The sequence below is a fragment of the Alligator mississippiensis genome, chromosome 5 (assembly GCF_030867095.1).
Source record: "Alligator mississippiensis isolate rAllMis1 chromosome 5, rAllMis1, whole genome shotgun sequence".
Taxonomy (NCBI): domain Eukaryota; kingdom Metazoa; phylum Chordata; order Crocodylia; family Alligatoridae; genus Alligator; species Alligator mississippiensis.
In genome coordinates this window covers 14,062,436-14,087,815 of record NC_081828.1, presented here as the reverse complement: position 1 = coordinate 14,087,815, position 25,380 = coordinate 14,062,436, and the positions used below count along the sequence as shown (strand labels likewise).

At 41.9% G+C, this 25,380-nt stretch overlaps 1 long non-coding RNA gene across 1 annotated transcript; it reads left to right on the top strand.

Annotated features, from left to right (window-relative positions):
- Positions 1 to 495: 495 nt before the first annotated feature.
- Positions 496 to 21,512, top strand: LOC109283574 (uncharacterized). Its single transcript, XR_009462331.1, has 4 exons — positions 496 to 1,104; positions 4,866 to 4,981; positions 15,267 to 15,350; positions 16,622 to 21,512. It is a non-coding gene; the product is annotated as an uncharacterized LOC109283574 (long non-coding RNA).
- The last annotated feature ends 3,868 nt before the right edge of the window (positions 21,513 to 25,380 follow it).

Below are 25,380 nucleotides of genomic sequence, written 5' to 3'. Positions count from 1 at the left end.
AGGGTCCAGAGAAGGGCCACTCATATGGTTAAGGGCTTGCAGACCAAGCCCTACGAGGAGAAACTAGAGAACCTGGACCTTTTCAGCCTCCGCAAGAGAAGGTTGAGAGGCGACCTTGTGGCTGCCTATAAGTTCATCATGGGGGCACAGAAGGGAATTGGTGAGTATTTATTCACCAAGGCGCCCCCGGGGGTTACAAGAAATAATGGCCACAAGCTAGCAGAGAGCACATTTAGATTGGACATTAGGAAGAACTTCTTCACAGTTAGAGTAGCCAAGGTCTGGAACGGGCTCCCAAGGGAGGTGGTGCTCTCCCCTACCCTGGGGGTCTTCAAGAGGAGGTTAGATAGGCATCTAGCTGGGGTCATCTAAACCCAGCACTCTTTCCTGCCTATGCAGGGGGTCGGACCCGAAGATCTATTGAGGTCCCTTCCGACCCTAACATCTATGAATCTATGAATATACAGTTTGTGCTCTTAGGACAGAAAGCGGTAAAGTATCTATAATCTTACTTTGCAGAGGCTAGTGAAATTATCCTCTAATGGTTACACATGATGACTGGGAAAGTCATGACTAGAACAAGGATCTCTTAATGCCCGGTCCCCATTTCTCACCTGTCTACCCTATCAGTAGTATTATTCTCTGTTGCTTATATTAGAGTAGCACCATTGTGCTAAGTGCTGCACTAAGTCAGAGGAAGACAGTCACTTTTCCAGTGTGATATAACTTAAGGGGAAAAGGAAGCCCAAAGAGGTGAAGTGACCGGCCTAAAGCAGGTCAGTGACAGAGCATGGGAGTGAAACCTAGATCTCTTAAATTATAATCATGTGCAATCTACAATGAGCCATACCTAGAATTAAACTAGCTGCAATTTAAAAGAAAAACAGTCTTTAATGTTGGAATCTCTTTCTTTTTCTTGATTATTTGTTCTTATAGTATTAAGAAATTATCCCACTGAGGGCCAAAAAGCAGCTTGTCCCATCATCTAACAGCAGGCCAGCTGACAGTTTACTTCTCCACCTCTATAGTAGTAGGCATGACCTTCCTCAGAGACACTTGGGCACGAGAAATGAACGTATCCTCTTGCAAAACAGCGCAAAGCAGGTAAATTCAGCTTTTAAAGAACAATTTCAATGGAAAAATATATGCTCCCTTGGAGCCAAATGAAAAAGAACCCCAAGTGAAGCTTGCAGAGTTTGCTATGATTTATAATATACCATATGACTGTAGCTGTGGGACTTCATTTAACATTTTATAAAGATAATACATTTATGGCAAAATGTTCTAGGGACAGTCTGCTGGCAGAAACCCATCTTCTGCAAGCTGACCTATGGAAGGAAACATTGTCACCGCCTGATCCAAAGCTCTCTGAAGATAATGGAAAGGCCATTGGCTTCCAAGGGCCTTAGATCAAGTCCTGAATCCCAAATGTGGGGAGAGGGTAGTAAAAAAGGAGAGAATTATTGTTATAATCACATTTTCATGGATCTTTAACTACAGACTTCTGTGAGGTGTGCTTTATAAACATTTTTATTCAGAATTACATATTTCTTATATTCCTTGTCCCAAAAAATCACGTGAAATTTAACACACTAGAGAATTTTGAAGAACATCTGCTATGAATGATGGAGTAAAGATGGAAGCTGCTGTGGGTTTGGTGAGCCTCAGAAGGTTTGCAGTTTGGATTTGGCTTCTGGTTTAGATACTTATCTGAAGTATTCAGATCTCCCAAGGCTGTAAAATTGGATTGGAAAATACAGGGGAACAAGGCTTCTTGGGAGATTCCCAGTACTTTCGTTGCATATGGTGTTGACTGGATACCAGATGTGGAAAAACATGTCACAACACTGGAAATAGTTTGGTTTGTGGTTGATTCCAGAAGTGGGTGAAGGTTCAGGGATCTAATTTTATTCTAGCCAAAGTCACTCATTGGTATTGTAAGACAACCACATTTAAAGACTCTCTGTCACAAAAGACAGATGTATAGAGACATTCAGGTCAGGTTAGACTTAAAGTGTAGCAACCATAACCCAACTATAAAGTGTTATTTTAAAAAAAGAGAATCAAAATGCTAAAATGACAATAACCCAACATGAAACTGATAGGTTTAGTGTATTTTCATCCTCACAGCTGAATAAAATGCAAAAAGTTAGGGTAGATATTCATTTTTACCTCTCCAAAAAAACTCACGAACTTTGATTTGACCTTATTCATGTCTCTTTCATATGTGGTTTTGATGAACATTTAAACTCTTGTGCTTTTCTTATGCAAATACTTGCAAAAAGTTACTTAAACTCAAGTATTCAGGCATTCATCACAAGTAAATTTTAAATTCTATCCTTGATAATAAAATTTGCAATTCATCATTCAGGCTTTGTAAACTAGCTACAGAAGCTTCCCAGTTAGGGAACAGTAACAATACTATATAGTAGGGCTGTGTGAAGCTTCATTCCCTGATTTGTTTTGGCGGAGATTCGGCCTCATTTGGTGGCTGAATCTCTGAATCCAAATTGAATCAGAGGACCTTTTAATTTCTCTGAGTTGAATCAGAACCCTCCAAATAGATTCAGAAAGATTCGGCAATTCGGACATAGACACAGCTTTAAATGTTTTTTCTACATGCCTGTAGGTAGCAGGCAGTGTGTGAATGCTGCAATGCTGGGGTGCATGGAGCGTCCCACAGGAGCTTGGGGGGCTCCCCAGCGTGCTCAGCAGCAAACCTGGAAGTGGACCAGAAGCACTTCCAGTCCACTTCCGGGTCTGCCAGGGAGTGTGCAGGGGGGGTCCCCCTGTACTCCCCCCCCCCCGTTTGCCAACTGGTGCCTCCTGGGTCTGGGGGGGGGCATCTGGGGTCCCCCCATGGCCAATCACTGAGCCAGGGGAGCATGTGGGCATGCTCCCTGGTGGACCCAAAAGTGGACCAGAAGTACTTTATTTTCTTTCTTTTTTTTAACAAAAGCCAAAAGGCAAGGTTAAGGTCTTTCAGCAGGAACTTCTGGACCTCCACCCCACACTTCCCTGGGACACTCCATCAGCCCCAGCATTGCAGTGTTCACAAGCTGTGCTGGTACCTCGAGGTATGTAGAAAAAACTTTTAAAGCTGTTTCTATACCTGAATCGCTTATTCTCTGAATCAGCATTGAATCTTCAGATTCTTCTTCAGCTGAATCGAATCAGGGGCAGCGATCTTAATCAATGAATCAAATCACAGTCCCTGATTTGCGCAGAATCTGAATCGAATAGGGCCTGTTTTGCACACCCCTACTATAAAGCTACATAACTAACCAAACAATAAAGCTGTAAAGGATTTGAAATTATTTATGACTTGCTTCTAATCCGTTTATTGCACAAACTCTTCATGAACCCCCCCCCACCCCCATGCCCCTGCGACTCAGTGATGGGCCACGGGGGGGACCCCGGGTGCCCCCCCAGACCCAGGAGGCACCAGTTGCTGAGCCACAAGGGAGTAGTGGGGCCCCAGTGGATCAAGAAGTGGACCAGAAGCACTCGGTCTGCTGCCGAGCACGCTGGAGAGCCCCCTGTGCTTCTGTGGGATACTCCATGCACCCCAGCACTGCACTGTTCAGAGCCCTTGATTCCTAGAGGTATGTAGAAAAAAACATTTAAAGCTGTATCTACATCCGAATCACCAAATCTGTCCAAATCTCTCCGAATCGATTTGGAGGGTTCTGATGTTATTCAGAGAGATTAAAGGGTCCTCTGATTCGATTTGGATTTGGAGATTTGGCCACTGAATCAGGCCAAATTTCCTCTGAATTGAATCGGGGACCAAAGCTTAGCACAGCCCTGTTAGATTTGTCCCTACTGGAGCACTCAGCTTTCTGTCTGGATCGAATGGAATTTTTGGACATCAGTGTTGTCATTACTGTCAAACAACTAGCATTTAGTTACTAGGCTACTGTGTACACTCACATATAAGCCAAATGTTCAAGACAGAATGACAGGAAATTGGCTTATCGAGGAGTCAAAAGAAGTTTGGGTCATATTAACAGCACTTTAGGAGTTGACATAGTGTTTGCAGTTTCATTAAGCATCTTGCAATATTTTGTATTTTCCTTAAAGCCCTAGAGCATGGAGTCATGCGAATATGCCAGGATCTCAGCTGTTATAAAGGAACAAAGTAAGCATCTAGCCTTTGTGGTTGCAGAGAAAATATGATCTGGGTCAAAGGCCAGAATGCAACCCTTCAGTGTTTATTACGTTTAAAGCATCATTATTATTTTTTTAAAGTCAATGTCATAAAGTTTGGGGTCTGGCTCATGAGGTTTGAAAGCTTTGCTATTGCTGCTTGCATACACAGGCAGCCTCCTCATCTGATCATCCGAATCAGCATTGAATCTTCAGATTCTTCGTCAGCAACTCGAATCAGGGGCAGTGATCCAAATCCGTTAATCAAATCACAGTCCCTGATTTGGGCCGAATCCGAATCCCAATCGAATAGGGCCCATTTCGCACACCCCTACTATATAGCTACATAACTAACCAAACAATAACTCTGTAAAAGATTTGAAATTATTTATGACTTCCTTCTAATCTGTTTATTGCACAAACTCTTCATGAACAGTTCACAAAGAGAAAAGAAGGAACAATTCATTAAATTATTGATTGATTCATTTGGCAAGACTTGCTCTGCTCTGTGGCTCTGTTGGTGTTCCTCTACCTGTTACCAATTAGCCTTCCTCACCTGGCACCACTGTTGCTTACTGGACCCAGTTGTACCACTCTCTATTACTGGGTGGGTATAACATTGTTCATATTAGAATGAAGCCACTCATATGGGAGCTGGTTCCTACAAAAGGTATGTAAAGAAAGTGCAATCCCCTTGCTTCTCTTTTTTTCCCTAGGTGTCTAAGTCCAGGAAATGTCCTTTTGGGTGGACCCTCCAGGGCAAACATTGCTACCTTCTGAATCCAGTTAGAAATGCAACCTGGGAGAGTGCTGAAATGGCCTGCAGAGAATGGTAAGGAGAGAGGAAGATGGACCTCCCATTATTGTGAGTTTGCCTTTCTCCAAGTGCAAATCGCATACCCAGTGGGACAGTTTCTGGCCTCTGGCTTTAGGGTAGCCTGGTGAAGAAACACATATCATTAAGCTGATTTCATAAATCAGGTGCTCTAATTCATAAAATAGAGATAGTAAAACTGAGGCTAAGATTTTACAAGAATGATTTGAAGGCTGGAAAAAAGGCCTTACAGTGGTTACTACCTGAAACAGCATACTTGTACTATGCCTCCCTAAGGAGGCAGGGCTCTTTTAATCAAGTGAGCAAAGGAATAGCAAGAAGCTATGAGTGGGTGTTAAAGCCGGGCAAATACAAGTGAGAAATACAGCCCAGGTCCTTAACCTTTGGAAAAAGCTAAAGTGGATCCTTCACCTTTTGAAACCTTCAAATCAAGGCTGGATGCCTTTCCAGAGGATGTGTTAGTCAAGCAGAAGTTATTGGGCTCAGTAAATCAGTCAGTGAATGAAGTTCTGTGGCCTGTGCTGTTCACAGCCAGCCATTTATATGTGAAAGGAGGATTAGGTTTGCTATGTGCTCTCATTTATTGAGGACTGGAACAGAATGCTGTATCCCACTCCATGGCACAGACCATCAACTTGTAGCTGGTTCTTTTCTCTCTCTCTTTTTTTCAACTAAATATATCCTAAGAGGTATTAGTCACTCTGCCCACATATTAATAAATTGCATAATGATGCTGCCAGGCATCCAAAAAGCTTTCAGAATTTTATATATTACTTTTTTGATAATTTTCTAAAAGCCAGAGTCCTAATGGAGCCACATGGTATTGAATTTAATCCAGAAATCCAGAACTGCCTAAAATCTAATTATATATGTGCACATGTAAGGATAATATATTATGTGATTTTTTTATTTATTTATTTTTTCTTTTGGATTTGCTGCTCTTCATTTGAATAGGCTGCTTCTGAAACCCTGTAGGACTATGTCTTTGTAGCAGGTCTTGTATATCTCATCCTAGATCTGCAGAGCCAGTTCTTACTTTAATTGCTTAAGGCTCCAACTGACAATAATTCAGCATGCCAGCTCCTGGCTAAAGGTGCTATTAACAGATCTACAACCTAATTTTAGAGGCAAAGTTTAAAAATACTGAAGGTTACTAACGGCTTCCCAAGGATTTGGTATTGCCTTCTCCAGCATGGTTCCTTTTGTCCCTGTTGTGATATAGTGCAGCTATGCGGTAAAGAATGGCATTAGGAGGACTCTGAAGCATTTAATAATATTTCGCATATATCAAGTGCTTTTCTTTCCAAGATCTCAGTGCTTTATGGCTAGAGACAGATGTTACATATAAACCAGCTTCAGTGATCCAGAACTGGTTTAAACGTGTAACAGAACAGAAGTTCAGTGTACCTAAACCAGTTTTTAAATGGTGGAAACTGGTTTAAGATAAACCTGGTTGAATGTGGTATCAGACTTAACTGAGTTAGGCCAAACTGGTTTATAAAACTTCTGTCCCAGACCCCTTCCTAGTTCAAGTTAAACACAGTCCCCTAGCATCCCAGGATGCTTTGCAGCCCTGGGCTGTGCTATGCTGTTTGCTCCAGAGAGCAGGGCTGGCCCCGCTCCTCTGTTCTCTAGCTGGAGCAGTGAGGGCTGGCTGACAAGGGGGTGGGATTGGGGTACCTGGCTGGAGACAGCAGCTGGGTTTGCCTGGGGGATGTGGTCGGGAGGCAGCCCCTGCCAGACTTTTCCCCACTGGAGTGAAGGGAGCAAGGGGTGTGGGCAGGTAAGCACAGGTGGAGGAGAGAGAGTTTTAAACCCCCTCTCCCACCAACATGAGACCCCAGCTGGGGTCTGCTTGGCAGGGGGATGGCATGAGTCCAGCAGACTGCACACCCTCCCACCTCTGGCAAACACTGAGGCAAGCAGTTGATACAGGGAGGGGCAAGGAGGCGTAATTCCCCTCAACTTCACTGGACTATGGGGGAGGGGGAAGAGGCTGGGAACTGGGGCTGGAGGGACTGGTCCCCTATCAGCTGTGGGAGACTGGAATACCTAAGCAGAGACAAAAGACACTGATTGCATGAGAGTGCTGCCAAGGGTGCTATAGGTGACAAGCATCCTCATGTCAAGGCACCCAAGAAGGAGAAGGGGGTGCAAGTGCACCTGTAAAAACCCAAGTAGAGATGAGGCCTGTGGGATTTCCATTCCAAAACCTAAGACCACCTGCTGATCCCCTAAGAAGGACCTTCTGAATACCTGTCTGTAAGGAGATGCTCTGCCCTCAGGATTACGTTGACTTATGCACGGCTTTCTCTTGTGTGTGCTCTCACTGTGTTTTACTGGGCTGTATCTTAACTTACGCAAAGAGTTTTGGTTGTTCTTTGTTGTGTGCTTGAGGTTGCAAATTGCTGTGTTCAATATATGCTTGCTTCAGAGAAAGGACTATTCCTGTTCAAGCTTTTATAAATTCAATGCCACTACCTTTTTTCCCACCCACCCCCTCCTCAGCCTGACAGGGTCTGCCTCTCCCCACCTCAAGCAGACCTGTGCTGGGGTCCTGTGTGATTTAAACCCCCATCCTCCAACTTGCTAGCCTGGGGCTGCAGCCTGGCTATACCCCCTCCACTCAAGCAGGAAGGAGTTAAAGCCTTGGAGTTTCAATCTCTACCCTTTGGCAGTGGTGGACAGGTATGCTCTAGCACCCCCCACCCCGCAGCTTCTGGCCTGAACCACTGCAGGCATCTGGTTGCAATTCCCAAATAAAAAGTGAATGTCTGTTCACTTGCTTCTCAGTTTAATCTCTGCAGTTTAGCCTAACCTGAAAAGACTGAATTGATTCAGCCTTGGGCCTTTTGACTGTCGTACTTAGTCTATAAGGGTGCGTGTCTGGTGGGAAATGAGCAGACTGACGTTGCAGGAAGCTGTGAGTAAAGATGGGCCAAAACTAAGAACTTCAATTCCAGAAGCAAATACTCCCTAAAATGGGATGTTCAGATCTGGGATTTGAGTGTGGGGCCTAGTTTAGAAATCTGGCCCATAAAAGGATTCACATCTTCTGTATTCTCTTTCAGCAAGGACAGACAGGTCCTGGGAAGGCAACTCATGGTGTTTTGAAATGGACACCATGGGTCAATCTACTGGTTGTGTACTTCTGACTGATGAGAGGAGCTTAGGCCTCCTACTGCCATTGGGTACTCAACTAGAGCACCAAGAGACTGCCTCATGAAGACCTTCCTGCTATCCTGCATCCCTAGTTACTTCATTATTCCTCCAGATGTCAATTGACCGAGGGGCTCAGAACTGTGAAATGGGGAGGGTGGAAAATGGGGCCAGAGTTCATGTATTTTATTTTTAGGGTCTTGTCTTTGAGAGCTCTTTAAGTGACCTGAAAATACTTGCTGATGCAGCAGCTTTCCAGCTGCATGCATTAGAGCACATGGATAGTTCTTTGGGTGTGGAGGCTTCCCTCTAAATTCACTGCTGTTCAAGATAACATGTATCAGTCTTGAGTTAGAGTTACTTCCCTTACTCAATGGAGGAAAAAATCATTGAGCTGTCCAAGAAAGTAAAAATCATTTGGTCAATGGAAGAGTTTATGTACATATTCTGGTATGTTCTGCTTTGCAGATTAACATCATGTAAGAGGAAAGCAAGATCTGAACCAAAAACGAACATGACGGTTTCTTATTAGTCCAGTTGGGTAGGTGGAAAATATATTCTAAAAGTTGAAGCATGTTTTTAAATAGATGGAGCCAAGATGATAATTAAATACATCCCCAAGGGTAATACGACTGTATCAGGAATGAAGAGCTTTGGATAAGATGAAAACTGCGCTTAACATCTGTTGATTGCTTGAACCAAACTCTATTTAAGGCCTAAAATGTTTTGATGTTTCCTCCTTTTTTGTTGTTGTCAGAGCTAAATAGGGCTGGAGCCTTGGATCTGAGTATCCTCACAGTAATCCTTGAGATTACTGGTATTCCAGAGCTGAATTTGGGGATAAACGATGCAAGTGTCCCTTACATATCTGGGCTTAGAGTCTGAGCCTGGATCTGAGGGTTTTAGGGTATATGGAATATAAGCTGTACCTGAATGCTGTGGTTTCACCCAGGCTGTAGTCAATAGGAGACATGGCAATGCCATTTCAGGAGTTGCAGCTTTTCTATTTTGGATCTCTTTTGGTGGGCAGTACTAGAGGTCTCTTGTCACCCTTTTGTCACTAGATTTCTGGCTCCTTTTGTGGACCTGCATGGTATAGATCACTGGTTCTCAGCTAGAGTGCTGTGGCACTCCCAGGGTGCCTTGGCATCCTTTCAGGGGTGCTGCAGGGTGCCACACAATGTTAGCACTGTTAGGTGTGCAAATATAACGCACAAGATCAACACAGAGATTTCAAACAGGGATCCGTAGTGTTGAACACATTCTGACGTGCGGCCTGCTGTGGACCTGGTGAGTTCTTTGCAAACAGAAGAATTGCTCCATTCTTTTTCTGTAGTCAAGAAACAAGTGAAAATGAAGATCTGGCATTTTCTGAGGGGTGCCTTGAGCATATCCAGGGAGGCTTTGAGTTTAAAAATGTTGAGAACTGCTGGTAGAGATAATTCACATTGATGTTTATTAGACTTGTGATTTCTGCTACCCCTGCCCTTCTCTTCCACTTCCTTTCTGATGATTATTGTGACTTGAACAGAATTAGCTTATAAGATGCTTGAGGCAGGGGCTGCCTCTCCTTATGCATTTATTTATTGCCTAGTGCAGTGAGGTCCCTATTCCTAGTAGGCGCTATTTATGAGGGTGGTACATACATTTAAAAACAATAATAAAAACCTGTTAGTTTCTTGGTGCTTATCCAGACTGTCATTGCTTCTGATGGTGGAGGAAAATTCCCTTGGAAGCATCTGACTGATATAATCAACTCTGCTCTGCTCTGATCTATTCCTTAAACTCTGCTGTAGAGGACATCCCAGGGATGGGGGAAGGAAATACGTTTTGTGGATAGCAGAAGGTATACCCATATCTCTGCAGAGCTTCATGGACAGCACATAAGTCCTGCGTGAGATTTTCCATAGGAGACGTACTAGTCTCCCATGTAATCCCAGTCTCTCTCTAATTTTCCATGGGAGACATACCAGTCTCCAGCCATCTCAGCATTTGGAGATCACAAAGGAAGCTTTAAGCCCCTTCCTCCCAACCCCTGCCCCCATACATGCACACACTTGGACCCAAAATGATATGTGCTCAAGGAGTTGTTTGGCGAATATCTCAGGTCACCAAAAGATATACTAGAGGGAAAGTGTGTGTGTGTGTTTCCAGAAGCTTGAGGTCATTTTTGCTAATTCCCTCTTTTTAATTGACCTTGCAGTCCAGCTCCTTGGAAGTGCTGGGATTTTTGCTTCTGCAGCATTCGCCCTGACATTCAGTTCCAACAAAAAAAACCTTGAGCTTTGATCTATTGCTTTCATGCTTGCTGACAAACTCTGGAAAATTTAAGAAGGGAACAGAGAATGGGTTAGTCACACTTGTTAATATTTCTCCCTTTCCAGCAAAACATAGGGCTGACCTTGAAGCTCAGGCTTTGGAGAACAGTTATGAAAATGGTTTCACTAAGCTGAAACAAGATCTGCAGGAAAGCTTGTGTGATGCCTGGAAAGAGCTAGAAGCAAATAAAGGTCTTAAACTATATATTTCCGCAGTTCCCATTTTGTCCTGTTTACAGTATCTCCCCAGAATACTAGGTTCCTTGTCTCCTTCATATGTTTTTCATAAGGGAAAATATCCATTCAGTTTTAACATTTTTATTAGATTCAAACAGGAAAGAAAGAAGATTTTTTTAAAATAGTTGCTTGTTCTCTTTTTTGCATAGATTTAAAAAAAATATGCTTTTGAAGTTAAAAGATCCCAAACCAAAAGGCAAACTAAAGGAAGGTAAATGTGATTCCTTTAATTTGTTCATAAAACAATTGTGAGCAATGTAGGCTAGATTTAATTATAGAAAAAAAACACAGGCAAGATATTTTGGCCTGGAAGCATGTGTGAACAGCATCTTGGTTTCAAAGGTTTTCTGTTTAGAAAGGGGGGACATTTATAGAAAGGCCTGAAGTCCATGTGTTCCCACCTCCTTCACCTTCCTCACTCTGTAAGGTGAGCTGCAAAACAAAAGAAGGTGCTAAATTCGGATGACTAGCTGGGCTAAGGGGAAATGGAACAAAAGAAATGAGAGCTATCTAATCAGTTTTAGTTCAGCTTTTTTGCCCTTGGTTAGTTCTTGAAGATACCCACAAACACAACCATTCTTTGACGTGAAAAATGCCGTGGATTAAGAAGATTGCACAGACCTGCTGAAGTCTGTGATGATGCTTCTGGGGCATCTCCAGGGGATCAAGAAATCCAAAGAATTTACAGAATAAAAGGGGAAACACTTTTAAGAAGAGCCCCAAACCTATTTCCAAGCTAAATTCCCTTCATCTTCTGTGCAATCAAGTTGCTATTGATTTTCATTTTTGCTTTGCAGTTCAGACTTTGAGAAATTAATTGTGTTGATCTAAATAATTATTCTCATTGTTACTATGTGTTTGTTTTTGGTAGTTTCACCAATACAGAAAGAAGGGGTGGCTTCTTGTCCCATGGAGCTCACAAAGTAAGACCCAGGTCGACAAATAAATGTGTGCATACTTGATTTTATGTACCTGAGCAATTCAATTGAATGTGGATAAAGTTAACCATGTGATTTGGGACTCGTAAGTCCTAAAAGATAAATGGATCGAGTGATCAAAGACAATTGTGGTAACTTATTGCTGTTCTACAAAGTCTGAGTAACAGGTAATTTGCAAATGAACCTTTCTAACCATACAGAGGAACAATCAGATCTTGGAAATGCTTTGGAGGAAGAAGTGCCAAGATTTGGTTATGACAGGGAAGTGCAGAGTAGGTTAAAAACTGGGCCCCAAATTACAGGTATGGGTGACAGGGAAACATGAAGTAATGAAGTGGATATTCTCAGAGATGAGGGAATGGATAGGATGGATAAAATATGTCCTTATTCACTGTGTGCATTACTCTGTATGTTGTTACGTCGACTAGACAAACATAAATATATATATAGATTTGTCACACCTCTATATGTATTGCTGCAAAATTATGCCTACTTTTACTAACAATTCACTTACCTGTGCATGTCCATTTAATGAAAGGAACTTTTTTAATGGCAATTCTCTATTTTTTAAATAAAGACTATACTGGAAGTATCTACTGATAATTTCTCTCTCTGCTTGGGGGCTAGGAGAATTGTCAATTTGATTTGAGGTTGCCAGGCTGAGGAATTGATCTATTTTATCAGCTCTCAAACCAATTAAGAATGTTAATTTAATATTAGGAAAGTAAGCTATTAAAAATGCCTGCAAGTATACTTTTTTATATAAGATTACAACTGGGCAAATTTGTACCTGAAACTTTTGCTGCTGTTGTGCTGATGGTAACGGTAGGTTGGGAGCTATTTCAGTTCTATTTTCTTTTCTATCAGACTCTTTTTTTTATGTTTACTTTCCATTATAAAGTGAAAATATGAGCTGTGGGGTTTATAAAAGCCTCTTGTATAAACACAAGTAGATTAAAATAGATTGAGAAAGTAAATATGAATGTAAATGTCTTCCCTAGCCAATAAGAACATTTTAATGAAATTAAGCCCACAGCAGCAGCCTGCCATCCCCCACACACAGATCTGGGGGCACATGCCCCCTATGCCCTCCCGGGGTGTGTGCAGCAACGGGAACTGCACCCACCCCTCCGTGCCTCCCAGACAAGCTGCATCTGCATCCCATGCTCCACCCTGGCTGGACAGCACCGGCCCCTGCCCCTGCCCTGCCCCTGCCCCAGTGCCAGCCATACTCCCTTCCTCATCACGGGGTCCTCGATCTGTCCCCATGATCCTTCCCTCCCCCTCACCCCTTTCCCCATAACATACTTACCAGCCAGGAGCTGCTCTCCATGCTGTGGGGCTGAATATTGGAATTGGATTGGTATTGACTGATATGGTTTGTTATATATCGGCCATCGGTACTGGCCCAAAAAATCTCTATTGGTGCCCCCCTAGTTTTTATAGTACCGGTATGTGTTGGTACTAGCAAATGGTGCCTTAGATTAGTTTAATGGACATTAAATGCTGCTCTCTGCTTGTATGCATACCCCCATAGGTCTTTGTATCAAGACACGGAGGCACTTTGCAAGACTACAGATGAACATGTGTCCAAGGCCCTAGATGCTCAGTATGTGAAGTAGGATCCAGTCCTGCATGTATCTACAGGATGGACATTTCCCAGTTGGCTGGCAGAACAGTATATACTTACAGAAAACCATCAGTCTAAAAGAGTCATTAAGGTTTATCATGGCAATTTTTATAGAACTCGTTGGAGAGAAATGTCCACATAAAAAAGACAAACTGACCGTGTTTGCAAAAGGAATAAAAGAGTTGACAAGCCATGCTTGCAGAATGAATAAAAGAAATCTGTAATGGTAAAAAAATCTTGTCATTTTTGCCCTTTTTAAGCAATAGACTTATTGAATATGACATCTATTCAGACTGTAATAATGTGACAAACAGTCTTTTCCATTTGTTTTCCTTTTGGGGTACGGATCCAAGAGTTTTTGTATGGTGTTCATATTATAAGAGGGAAGCCATTGTGGAAAAGCTGTATAAAGAAATGGCTCTGTTTAAAAATGACACACATGCCAGATACAAAACTCATTTCTTAAAAATGAAATGAGGATGGGATTAGGAATGTTATGTTTTGGGGATATGAGCAACATTCCTCTAATCAACAATTCAGAATAGAAGCTTTTCTATAGCTTCTCAACAACACAAATAATCAAACTGAAGACACGTGTCTGCATGCCAAAAGTGTTTACAATATCTCATAAACATCTATCTTACTAGGGTTTATAAAGGTACCTAAAGTTATTTAACTTGCAGAGTGCCAATATGCTGAACACATGCTATAAAACAGAACAGGAAGTTAGAATGAGCAGTGAGAATAGTTATATATTGAATGTTTAGCTGTTTTGGTGTAAAGAGTCCTGTTTAGAGATCAACTGTTCAATGTACATCCCAAAGCCAGTCCTGTTATGTATTAGTCATATCTATATCTAGAAATATATTGAGAGAGAGAGAGAGATACACATACATACATACATATGTATATACATATATACATATAGATATAGATATAGATATATTTCTATATATATAAACATAGTTGGTAAATATATGATTGTTTTAAAGCAAACATAAAGATGGAAGTCCATCAGAGTAAAATGGGGCCAAGCCAAAGTTTTGGATTTGGTGACAGCTCATCCGGGCTGCTCAGATTGGGAGCGCTTAGTTTGATCAGCTATTGAATCAACAAGGGATAGCCATGATTAGTCCTTGATAAAACCCCTCATAATTTGGTAACACAAAATGGTTTCTATGCAGCCTGACTGGTCTCAGCATTTCATTCAGTCTCTTTAGTTGCTGATGGATGTTCAAAGTTTATGGATTCATAGATTCATAGATAGATTCATAGATGTAAGGTCGGAAGGGACCTTGTAGATCTTCTAGTCCGACCCCCTGCCCTGGGCAGGAGAGAAAGCTGGGCTCAAATGATCCCAGCTAGGTAAGCGTCCTCTTAGAGACCCCCAGGGTAGGAGCCAGAACCACTTCCCTTAGAAGTTGGTTCCAGATCCTAGCCGCCCTGACTGTGAAGTAGTGTCTTCTAATGTCTAGTCTAAACCTACTCTTTAACAACTTATGGCCGTTATTCCTTGTTACTCCGGGAGGTGCTTGGGGGAACAAGGTCTCTCCCAATCCCCACTGATCCCCCTGTTACTCATGTATAGGACCCTGGACCAAGTTCTGGAGAACTGGGCTTTTTTCCCAGCTTTGCTGCCAATGTGTGGTGTGACTGTAGGCAGTTCACTTCATCTTTCAGTACTTACGTTCCTCTCCCTCCCACTCTTTGTATTGTAAGACCTTTGGGGGCAGGGACTGTCTCTCGCTTGTACAAGGATCTCAGATGAGCCCTTTAGATACTACCATTATACAAATAATAAATTAACATTATATCAGCGATGGGACACATGCATCCTGCTTGGGTGGAGTAGTTTAAAAACTGCTGATAAAGAATGTAATGCTTTTTTTGGACTGCAGGACAAGAGTATTTATTGTCTGAATGTAAGTAAGGATGGCTAGGGCAAGATAATAAAATATTAGGTCTCATTTTCCCTTTGGCCTTTGGTGTCTTACTGGTAGGTCTGATTCACTTAGCCAGCGTGCATTCCCAAAAAGAAATGGTATGGCTCTGGAAGTTTGCCGGCAAACAACCGTTTTGGATTGGTAAGTAATTTCAGTTCACTTGTTTACAGAGATCTTCTGTGCCACTTGCCTACATTGGAGTGTAAACATTGCATGCTATATCTACCGATCCTCCAACAATAGTTAATGTGTAGGAGTAATTGCTTATGTTCTTTAGTTTCCTTTCTTTCTTCCTTTCCTTGCCTTGCCTTTCCATCCAAATTAATGCAAGAACGTTTGTGCTTAATCCATTGTTTATATATTTACCCTCACCCACTTTAAACTCTTGAGGGGAGGATTTTTTTTTTAATGGCTTTTCATTAAGCTCTCATTTGTATTGTGTGATAGGTCCTATTTTACACTGCTGCAGTGCAAATTTTTAAGGCGCCAATGTGGTTGGTAATGAAGAACAGGGACACTGGGCTAGATATTCAGCCAGTGTGAGATGGGACAGTTGCACTATCGTCAGCATACATCATCTCTGTTCCAGCCTTCAGACTTTGTACAGACTACAGAGCCCTCAGGGGTAAAGCAAAAGGACACTGGGGGCACATCCAGATGAGCACGCACATGTGGTTTGCAGCACTGCAAACTGCATGCACCACATATGCAGACATTCACTGTGCTGCTAATTTTCAGCGTGGTGGCTTTTTTTGACATCAGGCGATCCAGATGTCAAAAATACTCATGCCAAAAGAAATGGCGCGGCATATGTGGCAGCAGCCTGTGCTGCCTAAAACCGGAGCCTGGCCAGCCAGAGCCATGCTCCAGCTGCCGGCCAGGCTCTGCGTGCCCACCTCACCACAAGAGCCCCAGGAGACCACAGGGCCCCAGGTAAGGCTACTGGAGCCAGCCCAGGTGCTGGACCCAGCCTCCCACACCCCACCCTGGACAACTTGCCATGCACAAGAGTGCACATGAAAGGACGTTCCTGGGGGATGATTAGCAGTGGCACAAATATGTGCTGCTGCCAGTTGTCCCCGGGGAACATGCGTTCCTGCTCATGCTGGGATCTCAAGCTAAATTATGTGAAGTTTGACTTTAAAAAAATTTGTGAGCTGAGTTACTGTGTTCTGTTTTTTAAATGCCCCTTTTTATCAATATATGAAAACAGAACATATGTCATTTAAGATGTTAAACAATATTTTATTTTCTCTATGATGCTTTCCCCCCACTTTTTCACACTTTTTGCTCTTGTCATGCAACTACCACAAGCCGTTGACCCTGCAGGCTGCCTCATATAATGCCTGTAATCAAATGTGTGGCGATTGCATCGGCTGCGAGTTCTGTAACAGAAGTCTATTTCGTTTCAGGCCTTCTGGAAAAAGGTGAGAAGGAGAGATGGATTTTGAGTCCTGGACACCCAGTGACCTTTCATAATTTTTAGGGAGGAAAGCCATTACCAAGCCAAACAGCTCAACTGAAGTGTGTCCTTGCACAAAGGAAGGAAAAATGGGTAACAAGGCACTGCAAACAGGCACACCGAGAGAGATATGTCTGCTCTTCTCCTTCATGGACTGGCTTGACCTCACAAAACCCAACATAACTCCATTTCTTGTATCCCAACAGCTACGTCATGGGTGATGATCAGCATTGCAATTGAAAGCAAGACATTAGGGAGAAAAGTTGTAATTAGGAATGAATTAAATACCAAGCAGAGGGAGCAAAGTTAAAACTAAACATTTTATAAATTCATTTCATTTGCATATAATTTCATTTATAATTGACATTTTATAAGTTCACTGCCATTTTCCTTCTGTAGAGTTAAATCAATGTGAATACTGCCAGAGCTGATAAGCAGCTGCGGGCAGAGTTTTGAGGTTTGCAAGTTGTTAGCGCAAGGGAAGATTTCAAAACTTTCCTCGTGAGTTTGTGCATTGGTCTACTTTAAAAGTTTACCGTGACCATGTGAAATAATCTTATTGCAGGGAAGCTGGGGACAGGCCAGTAATCTGGGCTGTAGCTCTGTGGGCCTGATCCACCAGCTTAAATCCCCACAGAGAGAAGAATGACCAAGAGTCTTAGCACTGACTTGTGCTGGTGCTTTATGCCCGGGAAGGAAAAGGATCCATTGCTATGTGTCCATGTGAAGATCCCCTAGGCAAGATCCATTTCCTCAGGCTTCATGCAGAGATCCAGAATTTTACCCTTCAGAGAGGCCTGATTCTTCTGTGTTGAAATTAGTGCTGTTTTGCCATTAACTTCAATGAGAGCAGACTCAAACCACAAGTGCATTTGTGTAAAAAGCATGCAGTTTCATGAACATCTATTGTAATAGCAACAATGAGAGAGATTTTACATCCATTGGATTAATACTGTACTTACAGTTATTACAGTATGACTGTTAGTAAAGCATTAGAAAATCGATCACAAGAGAGGACACACTAAGTTCATATGGAGATGCAACATGCCTTTCCTTGGATCTGTATATTCCTCCTGGGCCCACACTTGCAAACCTTAGTGGCAGCCAGCAATTATAGCTCATCTGTATCTTCTTTTCTTTATGGAAGATAGAAAATTCCCAACTGGAAAAATACAGAACAACTTATAGTTTGGACATTCAGTTGGATAAATATCTTGATACAAATCCACCCAGTCTTTCCTGCCCAGGGACAATTTTACTTTCTAAAGAGTGGAGCATAACAATACAGCTAACTGTGATGGGATCCCATAGCAATAACATGTTTATGGGAATGCTCTATTCCCAGACTAAATGATGTGTAAACCCGCCCTGCCATCTAGAATTTGTTACTTTATTAGGATTATATTCTTAATGGAAGGATTAGAGTTTGCTTGATATCTTTGGTTATCTTTTGTCAGGGCGGTAATATTTTTTCTATGCATTTAAAAATGGCATTGCTTATATCATTGCAATCATTATATATCCTTTCTGATAGTAACTTTCATTTCTTCTCCTATCAATCACTTAGTGAGTAGTGTTCAGGTTCCCGATGATTTAAAAGTATGGTCCATTGAGACATGAGCAACATCTTTCCTAGAGTAACATTGAGACTCTAAAACTTTAAATTCAAACCACATGCTTCTGCCACTTCTCTTGAAACAACCACTATCGATCAGGGACTGTCACTAGACTATAAACCACAGATACTCTGTAACTCTTAGCAAACCAAAGCTCCCTTTTTAAATTATAGTTAGGGTCAGAAAGATGACTATTTTAATAATTCTGGTTTTACTCCTGGCATCTCTTCTCTCTGCAGATTTCAAATATCTGTGCTGACTGAAAGACCTTACTTCTCTGAGTTCCTCTTCGTTCTACAGCAGTCAAGCAATTCTGGGAGCCTCACCCAGTCTTCCCAGGCTCAAGAATAATTAATGGGACCTTTATTAAAGATACTGTGTTTGTCCTGGCTCTCACATTAACCCTTTCAGGTCCCAGGGAGAGCAGAGAAGGTGTATGACAGCTAGAGGGAAAATAAGAAGTTGGTTTTGGGGCTTTTTGGGTTTTTTTACCGGTTAATTTTGAAAAAGAATCACTTAAAGGTAAAAAAAAATATGTGGTTGCTTTTGGGATGATAATTCTTTAAATTTTGCTATTTGGATATTGCTGTAAGGGTACTGCACCTGAACAAAGGGAAGCACGGAAAAGAAATAGCTGGAAATGTGAGGTGGGAGGGATAAAGGAAAACTGAAAATTGAAAAGATGAAGACATAATAGCCTCTAGTGTAATGTTTTCTACCTAGTTGTGGAGGCCTTTTTTCCCCCTTTTAACAGCTCTCTGTTATGGTAGAAATGGTAGATTCCTACCATTTGGGGATGAGCTTGAGTATTTAGTTCATGTCATACCAGGCGTGTTTCCCCTCTCATTCAAGATCCTTACATATGGATTGACAACTTCAAGACCCTGGGTAAAACACAATTGCTTTAATGCCCCCACCTACATTTATTAAATGTTATGTGAATTTTGTTTCTATGAAAATGTCACTAATTACAATACTGTGATTGTTTAGCTCTGATACACGTATAATGTGTCCACAAAATAAACATTAATAGGATAGGACCTACTTCATTTTGGACATTTGATTAGTGTCTCTTAACGTAGAACATATAACAAGTCTGAGTGTATTTCACTTGCACTTGCACTTAGCTATATATATAAAACATAATAATATATAATAATATACTATAACTATATATATAATATCACTTGCACTTAGCTATATCTATCTATCTATCTATCTATCTATCTATCTATCTATACACACACACATATTCATTGACCTGTTGTCATAACTCCCTAGTACATGAGCAGTCAGCTGCCCAGAACGTGCCATTTGCTTTTAAGAGATGCACAGGACATCTTGCTCAGAAATCTCACAAGCTAACCAAATGCATTTCTACACATCCAGCCTGCTGACCATACTAGTGTTTCAAGTACTTCCTCTAGCAGTTTGTTACACGGAAACATATTTAGGATAGCCATGGACCTCCAAGAAGGCTTTGGACTGATCCCTGGTGAGTCAGAGATCCGTATCGCGCGGTGTGATTTATATGTCCGTCCTGCATTTATGGTGCCCAGGGAAGTTCCAGGACACATTTCAACCTGGGTGTCATAAATGTGTTTTTTTGCAATAAATTCAACAGAAGCTTCTGCATCCACGTACAGAGCAAGCTGGCAGACATTCAGCATTTCTGGATGTCTACCAGCAAACAGATGAGAAGTCCCAAGGGCTTCTGATCTCCCAGGAGTGCATTTTCACTGTGTTCCCCCATCACAATAGTGTCTAGATATTTAGCTATTTTCTGGAAAATGGGGGATGGATCCTCTAGGGGCTGTTTGTTCCAAGACTTGGGTGAGATCCCACAGAACTCAGTACAAACCTTATTTTGATTTCAAGGATGCTGGCCCTTGGAGGGTAGTTTTCCAGGATGTTGCATAAGGCACGGTTGGTTTTTAGCAGCAGAGCAGTCATGTTAAGGCCTTGATTTCTTTTCAGCCTCAGGCGGAAATGTGGAGACACGGACGCCAGACAGGGGAGGGTGTAGAACACCAAGCACAAATTGACTGCGACTTCTGGAGAAGTTAACCAGAACAAATCCCCAGTAGGAGCACACAAGGAGCACATTTTGTCTCCTAAACACTTCTCTATTGAATGTAACCAGGCAGATGAGCAAGCAGGGTGCTATATTTCCTTTTTCCTTCTATGGCTAATTTCATTTTCTCCTTTTTCAGTGAGTCATGTTCAAAGATCTGTTTAATGCATCAGTACCTTGAAAATAAAGTTCTTTTCACCTAACACCTGGCCGCAAAAATCAAGGGAGTATGATGAATGTTCTCAGAAGTGCTTTATTCCTTTGAAACCGGTGACTTTCAGGACTGTGTGTGGTAAATCATGTGCATGGTTACCATTAACAATGATATGAATAGTGCATCTAATTCCCTGGAAATTAAGCCCCTCAGCTGTTCAAAGAAAACAGGAGCCAAAGAGATTAAATATTGCAACCGGGAAAATCTTTTTCAAAAAACCACTGTCTCTGCAGGCAAGAAATAGCCCCGTTCATCAGCTGTCTAACTGTTGAGTTTACTATTGAGCTCAACCCTATTATCTTTCATTTGAATCATGACCTTAATTTATTCTTTGAAATAAATTCTTCAGCGTGCTTCTCAGAACGTGGAAAATACCTGGACTCTCGCAGTTGTCATGGTCCAGCAGGGAACTAGAGGGTAAATTTCCAAGCAATTATGGTAAAATGCTCAGGCTGTAAAATTAATTAAGTGGAGCTACTGTGGGCGGGAGCCCGGTGTAAGTATAAAATCTCTTCCTCTTCCTTGTGGAGTTCATTGCTGGAAAAGTCTCTCGGCTTATATCCAGCCAGCATAAAGAATAAGATGCCCTTTCTTTTCCCCCTGAAACAGGGTTTCAGACCTGCCTTCGGAACCTCTGCTGAAGTCCTCATTTTGTCTCGGTGAAGAGTGGTGCTTCGGAGCAGCTGTATTGTTATTGGCTTTGCATCTGGTCTAGCCATGAACAGTCCTGCCTGCTTACAGTCCTGCAATCCCACTGATTTGAATGGGGTTGTACAGGTATGAGTGAGGGGAGAACTTGGACTAGCGTTATCTGTCGCCGGTGTTATTTAATAAATACTTGTGAGAGTCTCTGGAATGCCTGACCATGGTTATGGACTTCATTGTATTAGGCACTGTTCATATCCTTAATAAAAAAATAGTCTCTTCTTTTTAATAATCTATTTTCTTTGTGCTGCTGCTTTTGAGACGATGGAAGTCAAAAGTTAGTATGGCCCTTATACTTCTTTCTGAAAGCAGTTCCCTTTGCATTTCATTGAGGACGCCTAAAGCTTCCTTTATATGCTTTATTTTTCTTTCTCCTCGGAAACGATCGTTAGACAAAAGCAGTTTTGCTGCTAGTTAATCAAGAGAGTGATGTGGCCCTGCATTTTAATCCTAAACCAATTAGCAGGATTTGACATCATGCCATTAGACTGCTTGAAACGAAAATCAAGGACAGCGTAATGCAGCTAGAAAAGAACAATAACCATCAGCAGTGCCCTGTCAAAGGGGAAATAAGAAATTTGGCTGGGTGTGTAATTTCCAAACAAAAAAAAATTGCAAACCTGAGCATTTGGGATGAAGCAGCTAAACAATACGAAGAAGCAAAATGTTTAAGCCCTAATCAAATTCTCCTTAAACACATTGATTTCTAATGCAGAAATCACCACTGCTGCTTCTGAATCAACACACATCGTTCACTTTTTCAAAACCAAATGCAGTTTCATCATTTTCTAACATAATGCTGTACACGAGTCATTGGGTAAATATGCATATACCCGGGTGGCTAAGTTGTTGTTTTCTTAAATACAACGGCACAGTTAGGTACCCTGATGGTCATGTACTAGCAATGAAATCCCCAAGAGGCACGTTCATATAATATGATGATGTGTTCCTTGTTTGAGCATACTGCCCTAAGATAATGACTGTGCCTTAGCCTCCTTTAGTCTCTTTTACTCTATTTTTTGTGGGTATTTTAAGACTTGTTAAGGGCTTGACCTTCCAGGAGCTTAGTACCAAGGATAGTAGGGACTACCATGAGTAGCCCCAGCTATCAGCCCCAATAGGCCTACGCACACTAGCAAGCAAGCTATGCAGCATCCGCCCACTAACCTGAAAATGTCTGCAGCGAGTGGAGCCCAGATGACAAGTGCTGCTATGTTCATGGATGCTGTACATAGGCAATAACCTTGCTAGGAGGTGCAGTTACAATGAAATGTAGGCAGACCCTGGAGTGTGGTATTTGAGGCATGAATGCCTAACGCTCACAGATGACTAGGCTACTTGTTCTGACCACATGCCCTGGAGGCTGGTGGTATACGATTTACACACAAGCAAAATGCAATAAGTCATAAAGCAGCATATGGGTAGACCACAAATGGATAGTTTTATGTTCTATGCAATATTTCTGTTGATATTTACTTTGATTTGATTTGGCCAATGTGAGGTAAACATTAAAATGTATGGTGCTGTTTAAAAACTGGTCAGGGCCTGGATGCTTTTGATTATTTTTAGCATGGTAGTAGCAAGTCTGATGGTGTTGTTGACTATACAGGTTCCACCATCGTGAGTTAGACCCTCCCTCGGCATTGATTTAAAACAATTAGTGCTTAAACCATAACAAATGGTAGAGTCTTTCTATTAGCTTGCTGGTGTTTGAGTCTTTGTGCTCAAGTTTTTCTCCACAATTGCCTCTCCCTTTAAGGGAAAGCTGTGATCCCCCTGTAATCTCAGGTTTCTAAGATACTGGGGTTTTAAGAAAAGCATCAAGTGTCATGAACTGGCAACATATAGTATTTTTACTCTGACTGTGGGCCATTGAAACTGCGTTAGAAGAGAACAAGACAGATGATCTACTGGTAAAGCACAAACCATAGAGACCTGGGTGCAAACCTGCCGTCCACTTTTTGTGTAAGTTTGGGCAAATCTCTTAGCAGAGGTGCCGACTATGTGGCGGCCTGAGGGCCCTGGCTCCCCTCAGGAAGAGGGCTGTCACCTGAAATGTGTAAAACTTTCTACGTGTCCATCATCTTCAGCCACTCCAGCAGAAATAAAAGTTGGCGCCTATGTCTCTTGGTCTTTCCCTGCCTTAGCTACCCACTAGAACTGTGCGAAATTTCACCGGCTGTTTCGATTCGACACTGTTTCAACTCATTTTGAGCTCAAAACAGCGAAATCAAATTGAAACGAAGGGCTTTGAAAGAAAATGAGGCTAGTTGAAACATTTTGAAAGTTTTGAAACGTTTCAAGTTTCCAAGCAGCCAGCAGCCAAGTGGTGGGAGACAGGGGGGAACCAGGGCTGTGCTCCCAGCAGCAGTGGGGAGTGCAGCCCTGGCTCTCCCCTGTCTCCTGTGATCGGGCTGTGGGAAGCCAATCACAGCACAGGGGAAGAGAAATCAGCCCAGCTGTGCTGAGTTCCCAACCCCAGCCTGATCATAGCGTGCAGGGGGGACCTGAGCAATCGGGCTCAGTTCCCTTCCCCAGCTCCCAGGTGGCAGCACCTGGCTTCCCTCCCTCATCTGGCAGGCAGATCAGGGGCTGGCACAGCCCCTGCTGCCCTCCCGGGGATTGTAGGCCCCCATCTGCCTGCCAGATGAGAGGCTGTTTCGAGCTTCCCCATTATAGCGAATGGAAGAAATATAGAAACAGCATCAAAACAGTCTCATTGTTTCAACGAAGCAAAACGGAAGAGCTGTTTCGAATTGAAATGAAATTCAAACCAAAATGCTATTCCGTCAAAACCTTGAAACTTAGGTCGAAACAGAACATTGCCATTTCGCACAGCCCTAATACCCATGTGTAAAATGTAATAACAGTATTTCCCTGCTGCGGAGGGTGTTTGTACATCAAAGATTAGGAAGTACTCAAAATCCTACCGTAATGGCTAAAGAAGGGCCTAGAGGGATGACCCAAAATTGGCAGCATACAACAAATCCCAATTCTTTCTGTGCAAGCAGCACTTCAAAGACTCCATGAGCCTCAGCCTCAGGATAAGAAAGAGTATAAGTAAGCATGGTGCGGCGAGTAAGGTAAAACACTGGATACGTAAGTCTGCACTTTGCCGCTGACTGCTTACATGACCTTGAGTAAGCCACTTAACAACCAAATTTTCAAATAGTGTCTCTTGGTTATAAGGTAGTTGGCCTGAGACACCACAGTAAGGCTACACACCCTGTAGATCTAAGGTATCTCACACAGGGCATCTGAAAAAGGTCGTGGCCATCCTGGTCCATTTAATCTTTTGGGTCCTTCATTTAATCATAGGGGGTAAAATATTTACTTTCTACTTATTTTATAAGACAAGATTCTTTAGTCTTGAAAAATATTATCTTTGGAGGAAAATCACTAAAGAAATCTATTAGAACACTTGAAACATCTTTTGAGTAAAGTATGTTGTCTCTAAATTCAATCCATCAATTAAAAACTTCCTCTTGACTTAAAACTGCTGTCAGACTACTAAAAGGACCTCAGCTTATAAGGTTCCTGGGAGTCCCAAAGACTGTAAAATATCTATCCTGTGGATTTGATCTTTATCCAGTAGTCTTAAAAAGTATTTTAACTAATTTGTAAGCATTCTCTGAAGAAAATTATATTAATATAATACTAATATTTAGAAATCATCAAGGAAATGGAAAATTCCAGAAAGCTGAAGGCCAAACCTTAGCTTGTCCCCTCTTCTTCCATCTTACTTTAGGACTTGTATGCTGTCAGGAGCTGATCAGCTATTTATGCATACTGTACTTATGACTTAAAAATGGCGGTATATTCAAAACAAAATGAGTTAAGGAGTCTTAAACTTATAAATGTTTAAAACTGGCCAGTGCATCTTAAGGTGACTTTAAACATCATGCAAAGTGATTTTAAAACTATTGTACCTACATTCCTTTTATTTTGACTCTATTTGAAATTCATGAAAAAGTCTGAATTCTGTCATTTTTATTGTTTCCAGTGATGCAAATGCAGCTCTTCCATCCATAATGTATGGAAGGGAATATATTTGATTCATATCTGGACAACTGTAAAATAGCATTACTGGTCTGGCACAA